The sequence below is a fragment of the Podarcis pityusensis genome, assembly GCF_964106645.2.
Source record: "Podarcis pityusensis genome assembly, chromosome: 12".
In the NCBI taxonomy this organism is placed as follows: Eukaryota; Metazoa; Chordata; class Lepidosauria; order Squamata; family Lacertidae; genus Podarcis; species Podarcis pityusensis.
In genome coordinates, this window is record NC_138037.1 from 34,559,677 (window position 1) to 34,574,545 (window position 14,869).

General features: G+C 39.6%; 1 long non-coding RNA gene across 1 annotated transcript; it reads right to left on the bottom strand.

Moving 5' to 3' along the window:
* Window positions 1–12,690: 12,690 nt before the first annotated feature.
* Window positions 12,691–14,317, bottom strand: LOC308459237. Its single transcript, XR_013977935.1, has 3 exons — window positions 13,884–14,317; window positions 12,930–13,043; window positions 12,691–12,808 (listed from the first exon to the last, which is right to left on the bottom strand). It is a non-coding gene; the product is annotated as an uncharacterized lncRNA (long non-coding RNA).
* Between the last annotated feature and the right edge of the window lie 552 nt (window positions 14,318–14,869).

A 14,869-nucleotide genomic window follows, 5' to 3' on the forward strand; every position in this document is an offset into this window, starting at 1 on the left:
CCCAGCACCTCAGCCACATCCCCTGATTCAAATGGAGCAGAGAGATATAAGTGGGTGTCATCTGCATATTGGTGACACTTCACTCCAAAATTCCTAACCACAGCTTCCAGCTGCTTCATATGGACGTTCAGTAGTGTGGGAGACAAGATGGGACTCTGTGGAACACCAGAAGAAAGCTTCCATGGTGTTGAACAGTGGCCTTCCATAACTACTTTCTGAAAATGGCCCTGAAGGTAGCAACAGAACCATAGAAGTACAACCCCAGCCTCCTTGAGTCGCCCCAGAATGATACCACAGTCAGTTGTATCAGACACCACCAAGAAGTCAAGAAGAATGAGCAGTTTCACATTTAATCAACCAGGGTGACCAAGGCAGTTTCAGTGCTATGACCAGGCCTGAAGCCTGACTGAAATGGATCCAGATATTCCGTTTCTTCCAAGCATGCCTGAAACTGGACTGCTGCCACCCTCTCGAGCACCTTGGTCCAAAAAAGGGGTTATTAGTCACTGACAATAGTTATTGTGTGGGTCCAGGGAGGTATTCTTCAAGGCAGGTGGTATTTGCCCATCCTCCAGTGAAGCATTTTTCACTCCCTTAGCCCACCCAGTCAATTCCCTCTGGCTACCTTTAGGAAGCCAAGATGGACAAAGGTCAAGGGGGCAGGTGGCCCACCAGACTTCTTCAGGCATCATGTCTACATCCTTAGGCCATAATACAGTGGCATAGCGTGGGGGGGCACAGGGGCAGTTGCCCCATGCGCAAAATTGTAAGGGGCATAAATTTTCAACATGCGAACTCCGTCCGTTTCCCTCCCTCCCCCCCCACCCTCTTTTTATGGCCCTGGGTTCAGGCATCCCATGCTATGTCACTGTCACAATAATCAAAACATATCTAGTACAGATGGAACAGACAGTCACTGGATGCCTCCCTTGGGCTTCTTCTACCTGTGGTGTCCAGTGCTGTCGGAATCTGAGTAATTTTGTCCCTTACGTGCCTTGCAAAGTTGTTACAGTAGGCTGCCAAGGGTGTCAGATGTTCTTCTCAGAGCTATGTGTGCCACATGGCCTGTTATGTACTCCTGATGCTAGCCTGCTGCCCTCAGGTGCACTGTGGAGGATGCTAGCCCACCTCAGCATTGAAGTAAGATCCAACTACTAGTCAGTTTGGCTTCTATGTGTAGAATAAGAGGGATGGATGGACCATGTTGCCCTTGCCCTCAGGCAGCCCCTATCCCAGAGTGACAGGACTGGCTATGTGAGGCTGCTGAATTAAAAAGGGCTGTGGAACAGGGACAACACATCTTAGGCTCTGAGAAGGATGCACTACCTTAGCTGTGTTTTGAACCCCAACTATATTCAACAGGTTCTGGTTAGGTGCAAAGCAGTGTTTGGAAAGTCATTTAGAGGTGGTTGAGAACCAACTTAATGTGAATTGCATTTGCAAAGCCAAGTAATTAGAGGAGATCAGGTAGAGTTATTCCAGGTCAATAGCTTTTAGAATGTGTTCCTAGGTTCTGCAGTTCTAAATGGGTTTCTCCATGACCAGATCAGAAAATGTGGATAAGCTTCCCGGAAGAGCAGCTTACTTTTACCGATCTTCCACTTCTTTGAGTCTTGAGTGTGTCCTAGGGGGAATAGACCAACCGCAAGGGCCTACATGAATGGAGAATTGATTTGCATGCTATGGAGAATGTGAGTATTTAAGTTATCTTCTGTTTGAATCATGGTGGAAGAGAGCAGACTCACATCCACTAATGTCTAATACAGCTGGAGAAGCCTGGAGGAGATTTCAAGAATTGGCTTATTTGCTGCTTTTCTTGCCCCATGCTGATGTGGGAGGAGTGTCACTGCACATACTGATGTATCCTTATTCTGGCTGGCACCTAGCCTTTTTTTGAAAGCCGCGCTTACTGTGGGAAAAGCCATTTTGCATACTAGGAAAGAACAGATGTTCCTAGAGCAAGCGAGACATACATTCATGTATTCTTGTTCCAATAACGTTCAGGCATGGCAATCTCTTTAGGACTGGACCTTAATCACTAAAAAGTTATCTCACAAAAAACTAACTAACAATGTGACATTACTGGTTGGACTGCAAAACTAGCTTGTGTCACCCTTTTCAGGATTAGTTATAAGGGTGGGTTTTGGTGCTTTTTTGCTAATAAATATTGGGGGCAATATGATTTTCGATGCAACCCAGATTTAATATTTCAATAGGTGTTGTTCTAAGCACTGAGATGACAGAATTAGCACATGGAAAGTCTAAAATGATGAATGCAATCAAAGGTAGGTGTACAGTATAGCTGATCATTACCGGATGAGAGTCTAAGGCAGTCAGCGAGCTGATCTGAGGAGGCAGGGCTTCCAACTCATGTCAATATGATGTCAAGGGGAGTCCCACAAATGTCATGAGAATCTTCTTATTAAGATCTCTCTCTCTCTCCTTCTCCTCCTCCTTCTCCTCCTTAGTATTATTATTACCCTTCATCACTACTCTTTCTCTTTTTGGATATATCTAACTATTGCTTCAACAAATGTAACTTGCACAATTCTCTCAAAGACTGATGGTTTATTTAACAGTTTGAATTCTCTCCGTATCTGTCCAGAAGCATTTATGCAGCTTGGTTTCATTATTTGCACAGATTTAAATTGAGGCATTGTGCTGAACGATTTAGGGAAATAATACAGCGGATAGATTATTCCCTGTGTGTTTGCTTGTTTGTTTGCATTTGAAATTAAGAAAGTACAACTCCACTGAGTTAATTTTTTTTACTTTGCAATAGTTAAGTGATTTAGGTAATAAAGGGGAGTGGGCCAAATAAAGGAAATACTGGATTTTAATCACTGAAACATGCAAGCAACGCTTTACCTTTCTGCTTCTGCAGACCATAATTGCTGCAGTCTAGACATGGGAACAGATGCATTGTAGAGCTTTATTACATCTGACGTTTGCCCTACTATGATAGTCTAATTATTTAGAAAATATAACCCTGCCTAAATTATTTCTAATTTGAATAATGCAAACATATAGATTCACTGTATTTTATCAAATGATAACTGTGAATAAGAAAACATATCAGTGTTTTTGTGGGGGAACTGAAATCTATAGTGACCAAGCTATTTAAATGTACTAACATTTTCTTTTCTTTTCTGCATGCTAATTAGATGGTAGCTATTTTCCTAGCTATGAAAAGGAACCTTAACTCCATCTTATGTAGAGCTATTCATAGTCCAGGAAAATCTTTTAAAAGAAAAGTTTATTTATAATTGCAAAAATTAAATCCTTCAGAAAATAACATGAGATTTTACACCCAACTATTGAATACCTAATTTAGTTTTTTTAAAAAAAATGGTTTTGGATACAGTTGATTCATATTGTTTTACAAGAATGGTGCTTTATCCTAAATCTGGTAATAAAATACAACAATCACTTCATATTTTCGCTGGGAGATGAGATTGTGAAATATCAGCAAAGGTTACCCAATCAATATAAATGATTCAGTAAACTTAGATCTTTCCAAAACACAGTTTTGAATTCATTTTCTACAGAGATGCAAATCCCCATGCCTAACTTTTCCCAGCATTTAAATAAAGAAATAATGTAGCTGCGACTTTAAAAATAATAATAATAATAATAATAATAATAATAATAATAATAATGTAACAAGTTTACTTGAAAGTATGGCAGATACCAGCATCATTTGAGTGGCTTTCATGGAAAAAAATTAATAGTAACCAGTTTCTTCCCCTTAACTAGAGGCAGAAAAAAGCATGGTACTGAAATTATTTAAATTGACTCAGCCTTTTAAGCAAGTAAACACATTTTAACTAGTATTTTTCCTATTCCCTCCATTCATGCCTACTATAGAAATTAGCCTTCACTCTTCCTTCACTTACACATGGATACACACACTTGCATGAACACAAGAAAAATTTCTTTTCTCCTGTCAGCATTCCTACCCAACAATAGTTAGATTAGTGGAAATGAGGGCCTCCTCAGAGAAAGGGCATTCAGCCACAGAAGGCTCCCTGCAGGAACAGCTGGTAGGGGTTAATGGCTGCTGAACCTCACAGCTAGGGCCTATTCTCTATTGTGTGTTCAACTCCTGGGAAGGAGGGAGACTTGTGACAGCTTCTGGGGTGTGGAGGATCAGAGGTGTAGCAGTTAGGTCACAGAGGTAGTGTTCAGAGGAAAAGGCTAACCTTGGATTGGAAGAAAAATGAACTCTGAAATAGCAATGGCAAAGGCTGAAGTCTGCGGAAAATTGTACACAAACTGCCACCGAGGAAGCCACAAAGCATTATTTAGCAGCATGCCTTATAACCTTTTTGAATTCATATTGCAGTTGTTTAAAAAAAGAGAGAGAGAGAGAAGAAAACCACAATTGAGCAGAGATGTTGGATGAATTATTCATCACTTGGAAGTGGACGGAGTCCAAATCGCAGCCACACACACACACACACACACACACACACACACACAGAGAGAGAGGCTAATGCATATTGTTTATATTGGCGCCCTAATCTCTTGGTGTTTGGTCCGTGGGATTACAGTGTGAATACTGTATCAAACACACCAGCCAGAAAAGCCCGGGTGATCATTTATGAAACAGCATGGTCGGGTTTAAATGAGGAAGGATCAATAAGTATGCCTTTCCCTCCGAAGTTGAGACCTTTTCCACACAACCTTCACCTCAGAACACAAGGAAGGAGCGCCATTTAGGGGGAGACTAAGCAAAAGACAATGGCTCAGCTTGCATGTCAAAGTAAACCACAGTTCCTGGCTTATTGTGAACATGCCTCCGTGGGCTGCTCTGTTCCTCACACTGGGAGGAAACAAACCATGACCCCTAGCTTGGTATTACATCTGAACCAGGGATTGTGGTTTGTTTTGCTCCCCGGAAACCATGAACCATAAACTGAGAACAAACCCTAGCTACAGATCATGGTTTGTTGGGAGCAGAGGGGAAACTGTGATCCCTGGTTCAGAAGTAGTATTAAACCAGTGATCATAGTTTGTTTCCTGTCAGTATGAGTGGAAAGGAGTAAAACAGGTGAAAGTCACTCATGCAAGGCAAGCCACGGTTTATGGTGCAAAAATAGCCAATGAGAGCTTGAATCTATGTGTAAACTCATATATTATATGACTATTCTTCAAATATTTTATATTTGCATAGGCTTCTTCAGGCTAAACTTAGAAAAGTACATCCACCAAGCTAAACAGTCCCAACCATTGGCTGCATGTACTTCCGGCTCTCCCACTTTTTTGGGGGGGGGGCGTTATTCTATTACACTTAAGATCTGGCATATTATTTAGTTTGTTGTTGTTTCCTCCACATCAGCCCGCCATTTATCATATCCTAGACATCTGCAAATGCCCGCTTTTAAGTACACTTTATTAGGGTATCATACCTTTTCCTTCTTTTTCTGTCAGCACAGGAGACTTCTACATTAGAGCTGTTATATGTCACAAATGCTTAGAAGAACATTTTCTCACCTTTTTAAAAAGCAAGCTCCATGCTAATGCTGCTGCTTTGACTGAAAATCCCTGCTGTGTTTATTTAAACCTTTGCCTTTGGGGAAAGAGAGAGAGATACAGAGAGACAGACAGACAGAGAGAGAAATGGCTTCATGTGGAGTTTTCACCTGCAGCAGGAATCCATGAGATATTTTCATTGAGTGCATAGTGAGTCCATTGGAAATGTGCAGTGCACTCATTAACGTTCCCTTCAGTTTAGATTGCAATGGCTCATTGGAAACCTGAAACTAATGCCTGAGGTTTTTTAGAGGATACTTAAGAGGTGTTGAAGTGTGTTCTGCATTTCAGCACATCTTTGAATCTAGAAGAAAGGGGTTATAACATCATCAATTCCCAGTTTTCAGAATGAAAGGCAAAAATTTAGCAGCTGAAAATGGGAAAACCCTCAAACCTTTGCCCTGCATTTTGTGGGGTCCCTGGGCTAAGTGTGGTAAAGGATTTATATAATGCATTAGAATGTTAGAATGATTTGCAAGCATTTATTAACTAATTTCCACAGTACTCATATCCTAATCCAGTCTCATATCCTCATCCAATCTTGCCCTTGCCCTGCTGCTTTGCCCCGAGGCAACACAATATTTACCGCTGCATCAGAGCAAACGTCAATTGGGTTTTCTCTGGATTGACATTTGCTTCCATTTATCACTAAAGACCAGGTTTTCTTGGGGAAAGCAGCAAGGCAAGGGCAAAACTGTTTCTATCTGTGTCTAAAAGCCACACAAGCAGAAGTGTGGACAAGCCTTTAGCTGGGAAAGTTGAGATCTTTCTAGTCTTAAACTTTAAGAGGCAAGACTTGAAACGTGTCACAGTTCATACTGAGCCAATAGCAGCTGCCACAGACTTCCCACAATTCACCAGCTGCTTGCAGGTTCTCAGAAAGGGAAACAGAACTTTGCATTTGTGAAAGACTCTAGTTGTTAACATACCTCATGCTCCAAAAGTGATAAAGATCCCTGTGTGAGAAGATGCAGATAATTGACTTTCCATGAAAGGAAACGTTCCCACTTTCAACAGGAAGGTGCCATCCTGTCACTGTAAACCAAGCAGGATTGGGTCTGTTAGCATTTTGCCACACCCAAAAAACTTGGGAGTTCAGGAAATGTGGACATTTGCATAAATAATGTCTAGAATAGAAACAAAATTACAAGTGGGTGTTTTAGTAAGGCTTCTGGGCATGTATTGAGGAAGGTTATGGAGAAATGTTAAAGGAAGGATGTCCAGAGAATCAGGTCTACGAAATATTCGCTACAGCATGCGTTGTTGGTTTTTTTTAAAAAAAAAATCTTAAAATATGGGGAAGGAAATCACAACCAGGCTTCATCTTTTTAATGTTTTACTTCAGCTGTGATAAATTGTTATGAATTACTACAAACAAGGCTCATTCAACCACAATGGTAGCTAATAATGACAATGTGATTCACTATCAGTGTTAAAAGATGCCTTTATATTTGCTATTTCCTCTCAGTAAAAGAGAAGGTGAGAATCAAGGCCCTTGCTGACCTTATTGCACCTATATTCAATCGACTAGCAGAAGGATACAAAGGAATCTAAAATTAAGAAGTCCGGAAAATAAAATCCCAGTGACAGACTTTTATATTATGGGGTTGTTACATTTAATAAATTCCTGATCTCCCTGGGGTGCAGCAATTGACTCCTTTAAAAATGTGTTTAATTTGGATTCCTGAAACAAATTTAGGAGAGGATGTTGTTTACAAAAACCATGATGCTGATTTGAAAAAAACTGCAGAGCAGGACAGGCAGTCTGCTACACAAGATGTGCGAAGTGAAAGGGTTAAGCTTTTTTCTGACTTTTGGATACAATGAAATTATGACAGGAAGAAAATTGTGCCATTTTAGCATGAAAATGCTTGTACAAATACTGTCGTTCCTTCCTTCTTACTTTCTTTATAATGCCTCTGCGATAGCTAAGATGACAGACACTTGACAGGTATCTGTAAGCATACAACCCAGGCAGCTCATTAAAGTTTTTCTTTCTATGCATCAGCTTTCACAAAGGCAAAAACCCATTAGCATTGACTATTTTGCAGATTAGAAGAATTAAGGGCTTCAAACGTTGGCTTATACTAAGCAATGTCATTTGTGAAGTGATGTTTGCTTTATTATTTCCCTTTCTCTCCCTCTGAAACTAGACTGACATGACTTTAGCTCAACGTAGGGCATAATGTTCAAACCCAAGGACTGGCTCACCGATGAAAGGAAACACATTCCCTTTTTATACATGACTGGAATGGCAAAAAGGGGAGACTTTACATGTACTATTTAGGCTCATTAGAGTCCTGATTATGATAGTTCTCCGGTGTAATCTTTAATCGACTTTGACACTAGATTTGCCCCGTTACAAATCCTGTCATGCAAATTAAGTCATTTGTGTTGTTTGATATGGAAAGATCTGCTATGAAATGAAAGATTAGTTCGCAGATGAGGCACCAGAGACTGATGCCCTTGTGCACCGTGCAACTGATTACAGGGATGAGAGCATCCATTTTTACACTGCTGTTAACATTTAGGAAAGCAGATTAAATTAACAGAGCTTATTTTGCTTCATATACACGGCTATTCTGCGTAAGATTTCATAACCATTATTATTTTGCTGCACTAAAAAAAGGAGAAAGTGGTCGAAGTGAAATATCAGCATTGCAAAAAATTAATATATAATCTGACACATGCTTCTTCCTCTTTTTTTATATGTCCTTGAATGAGAAGGAATTCTTTCCCTCCCTTTTGGTGATCCAATATGGCTGAAACTTTGACATCAGCTTCCCAAATTGGAAAGCATAGCAGCCTATATTTTTTAAATTGGTATAAATGTAGAAGGTATAAATATACTTTTGTAAAATATCAGAAGCAGCATCATGACTGGAATGCAGCCCGCCAGTAAAAATTCAGTACTATATAACTTTGAATTTTCTTGTTCTTCTTCTTCGAGAGAGACATTTATTTGTCTTCTATTCTGGTCATACAGCACCACTGCTTTATGACATATGTGTGGTGGGTTATTGTTGCTTTAATTAGTTTAGCTGCATTGGTTCAAAAAATAAAAATAAGACAAGTATTTAAATGCAATTTGTAAGTAATCAAAATGATCGCCACTCTTCATAGGTTGTCTAAACAAACAAAAGTACTAATTATTAGGTATGGAGTGAAACCAACAATATATATAATAAGGTTCTACTTGGTACCATTCAGTCAGTGAAGACCACCAAGATACAAGCAAAGGGATTAATTGCACCAGGGTGTGGTCTCAAGACAGTCCTCTCCAAACACCCTTCACTGGGTTTCTGGGGCTTGAAGAAATCCTCTTACTTCTGTTTAAAACCCTGTTGCTTCTTCTGCCTTTACAGCCATTTATTTCATGTTATTCGCCACAGGAGCTGGTTAGCTAAGGTTCGGCAAATCGCTTTGTCAGACAGGCTGATGCAGCAAAATACAGTACTGAGGGGTATGACAGATAAGGACAGATAACGTGTAGTTACATCAATGGTTTCCATCCTGAATGCACAAGGGAAGGCTGTCATAAGGAATAATCCGTTTCAGAGACTCCACTCCTGTTTTGTAATGAAGTGTATGTAAGAACTCCACAAATGTATTTGGGGGTTTAATTGGTTTATTTTATATATATATATATATATATATATATATATATATATATACTAAGAAAAAAGTAATAGTGATAACAGGGGAAATAAATGTAAAACCTTGAAAATTTACAGGTGGAATAAAGACAATAATGAGGGCACAAAACGTATAGCAAAAGAAGTAAGAAAGATCCAGGACATATAAAAAAATAGTTTGATATGGTCATACCAGAGCAATCATATGAAGACTGAACATTTGACCAAAACAAGTTTGGGGTGGCTTAGGCTATGAATGGATGCTAGTTCTCAGAGAAATTGTCAATATACTTTTGCTCAACACCAACATGAATTTCTTCAATGTGCAGCTAATTCCATACAGCTAATTCCCAGAGTCCTTGATGCTATCAGTTAAGATGCCTGCCATATGGTGACTAATATGGCAAAGCTTGCAAATAATCTAGAAAAATAAGTAAGTTGGTCTTAGATTTGGAAAACAGGTCCATTTAAGATGGAGCCAACTGCTTCAAAACTAGTGACCAGTAGCTTTCAGCCATCTCACAAGCCCACTGCATATGTAGCAAGGTGCCAATCTCATTGCCACGTCTCCAGCACTTAGGGTTAATCCTGTATCCAAAAGGGCAGTCATGTTAGTGTTTTGCAGTTTAGGAAACAATAACCTGGAAAACAATGGATTGTATCCAATGCTAGTCCTACACAGAGTAGACTATTCTGAATAACACTAGCATTGGACACAACCCATTGTGAGCTATCTTCCAAAAGACCAAATTTTTCTCAATATTCCACAGTTCTTTTTTCCCTTTAAAAATATGAAAACACGAAATAGTTTTACAGAATACTGTTTATTGGTAACATTTAGATGCTCTCCTTGGTAACAAGGGCTTGAGCATGTATATTATGTATATATAATATATGTATAATATATGTATATTATGTGTTTTCCATTATACATTTAGATATGTTAATGTATTAAAATATAATACAATATGTACAAACATAACCAGTCAAAATGTCATTCTACACCCAAAGAAATTACAGATATGCAACTTCTATATTACAAGTCAAATCACCAAGACTAAAGATGCTACTGTAATACAGGCTTCTTTCAAGCAAGTATCCATTCTTGTAACTTTGCCTGCTTGAAAAGGATACACATGGTTTGTTTTTCACATTATATTAAAGAAACACAATTTGTAATTGGCAATAATATGTTAGTAGATTTTCACATCCCCAGTGAAAAGGGTGGCATTTTCCATGATATCATTAATGACAACATGGAGGTGACACGGCATGTAACAAGTATCCACTGACATTTCCAATGTGATTATTCCATCACTGACAATGTTTTTCTACCTAAATCCTAACCATTCCATATATAAATGCATTTCAGGCTAGAGCCGTAGACCTGACATAGCCCTGTGGGAGACGGGAAGAAGGCTAATAAGGAAAGAGCAAGGAAAAGACTTACAATAGGTTAGGTGGTTGACATAAGAACTCATAAACCACAAAGTTTATAATATTTATTCATGGAAATATAGTCATAACCAAATGTGTCCTTAGTGTCCTTTCTTGAGAACATGACAACTCTCAATGCTAATTTTGCTATCTTGAGTGCAGTCCTGTGGAAGTTATTATTGTGTGTGAGCCCAGCAGAAATCAGTCAGACTTGCATACCTGTAAAAGATCTCAGGACACTCGTCTTTAGGCTGTGATCATGACATTGTTAGAATTCCTGCTCCATGATTGCAGTCACGGGATTGTTGTCTTTCACATGACGGTATATGTTTTGACTCCACAGAGTGGGAAGTGACGGAAACAGGATGTTTGTGTTAATGTGTTCCGTGAAGTGGGACTATTGTCCTTTGTTCTTTTTCTCTTTGCTGTCTGATGCTAGAGAGAGCGGGAGCCATGTTGCAGTGCTCCATGTGTGTTTATATGTAAATAAAATAGAGTAGCCAAAATGCTGAGTTGCTGAGGTCTGTTATGCAAGTTGTGCAAACTCTGCAGATCCCTAAGTGTGCCGGTGTCGGTTGGCATCAGTCGCTGTGATGTTCGGGCAGGAGAAAGCGTTTGAAGCACCCGAACGATCGACCAGGAGGGAGGGAACATGCCAGTCGGGCATGTGTCTCTGCCAGGGTCCTACTCGAGTGTAGGGTGAGCTCGTGACAGATATTACATAAGGAAGAAAAGAGAGGGGGAAACTCAGAGGTGCGCAAGAAATGGTGGTTTATTGCAGTCTGATGTGCTTCAAAGACGCATCCTCAAGAAGAGAGAGAAACCACTTTAAACAGCCATAGCACTACAGTGGTACCTCAGGTTAAGTGCTTAATTCGTTCCGGAGGTCCGTTCTTAACCTGAAACTGTTCTTAACCTGAAGCACCACTTTAGCTAATGGGGCCTCCTGCTGCCACCGCGCCACCGGAGCACGATTTCTGTTCTCATCCTGAAGCAAAGTTCTTAACCCGAGGTAATATTTCTGGGTTAGCGGAGTCTGTAACCTGAAGCGTATGTAACCCAAGGTACCACTGTAGTTTCCAAAATAGCTCAATGGTAAGTCAGTTTGGTGATGACGGGAAAGTCTTCAACACATAGGCATGACGTTCCCTCTGGGCTATATTGCAAGTCATTGAAGCAGAGAAAGTAGCCCTCTTCCATTGTTTCATGTTTTGCCTCTGACGTAGGCATGTTCATTATAAATATGTCTCTTGAGAGCTCACTCCTTTCCATGTGACTGTAAACCAAGGAAATGCAGGGCTGAGGACCACCACACAGAGAGAGCTCTCTACAATACAGGTAACTTGAAATTACATGCATTTAAATTATGCTCATTCAGCTTTATGCACTTGGCAAATATAAATTAAAACAAAGACAGAAAGGGGGGAAAGGGGGACAGGCATCTGAGGGGAAAACTTTGGCAATCCCACCCACCACTGAACCCAATGTGTTCTGACTATATGCGATTTTGGCTTTAGTTGGGGGTTGAAACCTAATGCCATTTCCTGAACTTTTCTGCTAGCATGAACAGAACCTCTGAAAATGGGCTAGTGTTTCAGAAGTTTACTTTAGATAATAGTTTCAGTTGCCCCTGAAAAGAGTCTTCTGCTCAAAATGCATGGGGTCTTAACAATTGCATTGCTTCTTATGTATCTTTGAGGTTTTCCCTCCCTTTTCTCCCTGGGATTGGTGCCTCTCTATCTTTTCTGTTTCTTGATACTGCTTAAAACCAGTGTATTCCTTCTGAGTCCGCCAGCTCGTCAAGACCTTTGCCATAATCCAAAGCATCGTTGGAAGTGCAGTATACTAAACACCAGCTGTGCACTTTCTCCATTCACTTCAGTGGAGCAGATGCTGGTGTCCCTTGAAATTTGGTGAGAGTAGAAGTCTGCATGTGTAGGGGAGTCTGGGGGATGCATTGGAATAATAATAATAATAATAATAATAATAATAATAATAATTCATTTTTTACACCCTGTCCGTCTGGCTGGGTTTCCCCAGCCACTCTGGGCGGCTTCCAACAAAAGATAAAAAATACCTTAAAACATCAGTCATTAAAACACTTCCTGAAACAGGGCTGCCTTCAGATGCCTTCTAAACGTCAGATAGTTGTTTATTTCTTTGACATCTGATGGGAGGGCGTACAGTATACACCAACAGAACTGTAACATCAACAGAAAGAAAAGAAAAAAGCTAATATATGTAATAGCAGATTTATCACAGTACCATCAGACAAACTCAAATAAAACAGCAACAATAATTCCCCCCCCCCTTCCAACTCACTTTTTGTGTGCGAATATATAGAAGTGTGAAACTGGTGTTGCAAAAATGGAAACCTTTTTACTATCTGAGGATACAAAGAAATGGTGCCAAACAGCTGCAAAGGACTTCAGTTTCCTGCAACAAAAGTACACCATAACTTTAATACAAACAAAAACAGAGATCCTGTACTTTTAGTAGCCACTGTCCCACTTATTAGAAGCTTCTCTTACTGCTCATAGCCAGGAAACACATAAATTCTTTCAAATTCAAGAGATCAGGGAATCATCGAAGCATCCCAGCATGGCACCTTTGATCTTTAGTGAGTGACTGTCCCACCATTTCTGTGATTGTGACTGAGTATTTTTTTTAGTGATAGGATGCTAATATTTGTTTATTTTTAAAATTGGACCTACTCTTTTGATTAACTTTGATATTATGGACCATATCTGCCTAATGAATATAACAGGGTCATCTGTAGCCTATTTTGTATCAAAGAAGACAGATTAATGATTGAAACAAACACAGATTCTACTCAAGGACTCTGAGGAGGATCATGTATAAAACATATTAACCCAAGAGTTGACAAGGTATTACAAATTTCCCACAACTGATTGAATCCACAGATAATCTTACTATCTCCCTGATAACATTTGCAAAATGAAATTCTTGAGTGCTACCGAAGCCATATTTTTTTACTGAGCCTGTCATCTGGAAATGACATACTATAAAAATGCCAGGGTCCATGAAAAACTAGATATTAGATATATACAATTATAATAAACGGGAATGAGATACAGATAGCAGAAATTCTTAAGAAGAATAGAAAGACTAAGGTGATGAAGTATGTTTGTTGTACTTTTTGTACATACTATTCCGTTGTTTCCTAATTTCCTTTTCTTAATATTGCATCACAGAACTATAAAAAAGTGATTTTTAGTTAATTTCTAAGAATACCATTGAAATTAACAGGATTACCTGATTGTAAAATGATGTAGCAGTTGATAAGATGGGCTAACCTGGGTGGAAAAGATGACTAATATAACTGTTTGCACATGTACACACACTTTCAATCCAGAATGTTTTCTTAGATTTATTTAAGACTGTAAATTTCAATTTTATAGTAGCTGTCTCACAATTTGTTCTGTTTTGCAAAATGTCATCTGCCGCCATTCAACATTCTGCAAGGATGAAATAAAGGACACGTGTGTCTCATATTTTCCCCCACCCCAGAGACAATTTTCTGTCTCAAGCTGCTTGGGGCTGCCTGCATTATAGTAATGGAGTCCATAAAATGTAATAAGCAAAAGGTGTACTTTAATTAGCCAAGTCATGCTTTGAATGAATAAATCATGTAGATGCATCTGCAAGGCTTACACAAGTTTAGCTCATTATAGTAACTGAAGACAGAATTTGTTGATAACAGAGTGCTCAGTTCTAGCATTGTGATCCAGGTCAATCACTTGACAAACTTTTGTCATGATCCTGCCTGGGAGGCTGAAACTAACTTGTATGTGGCTTTGTGGGTGGGTAGCTGAATGGATGCAGCATTTTACTGCCAAATATTGTTTGCCTAAAGAAAGCAAGCAAGAGAACAGAGGTCATGTCTCCCAGCGCCCTGAACACACAACATTTCCAAGGATTCTTTGGGGAAAGCCATGATTGTTTAAGCGATATAAGTGTGTTTTAAATGCATTGCATTGAGGTGGTCAGAAATACCAAGAAGGCTCGGAAGAGGACTTTTATTACTACTATCCCCAATTGCCTCTTTTGGCTACTGCTCCTATAACTACTGAGAACCAGGGCCAACCACCTAAGTGAGGAGAGGCACCAATCAGCAGGGTAACTGCATCCTGTTGCTAGGCAACACTTCACTACCAGAGGAGGCCTATGTCCCCTGTAGGGATGGAAGGACCAAACAATTTCTGGTCCTCTCAGTTTCTCATTTTTTCCAATCTTAAATT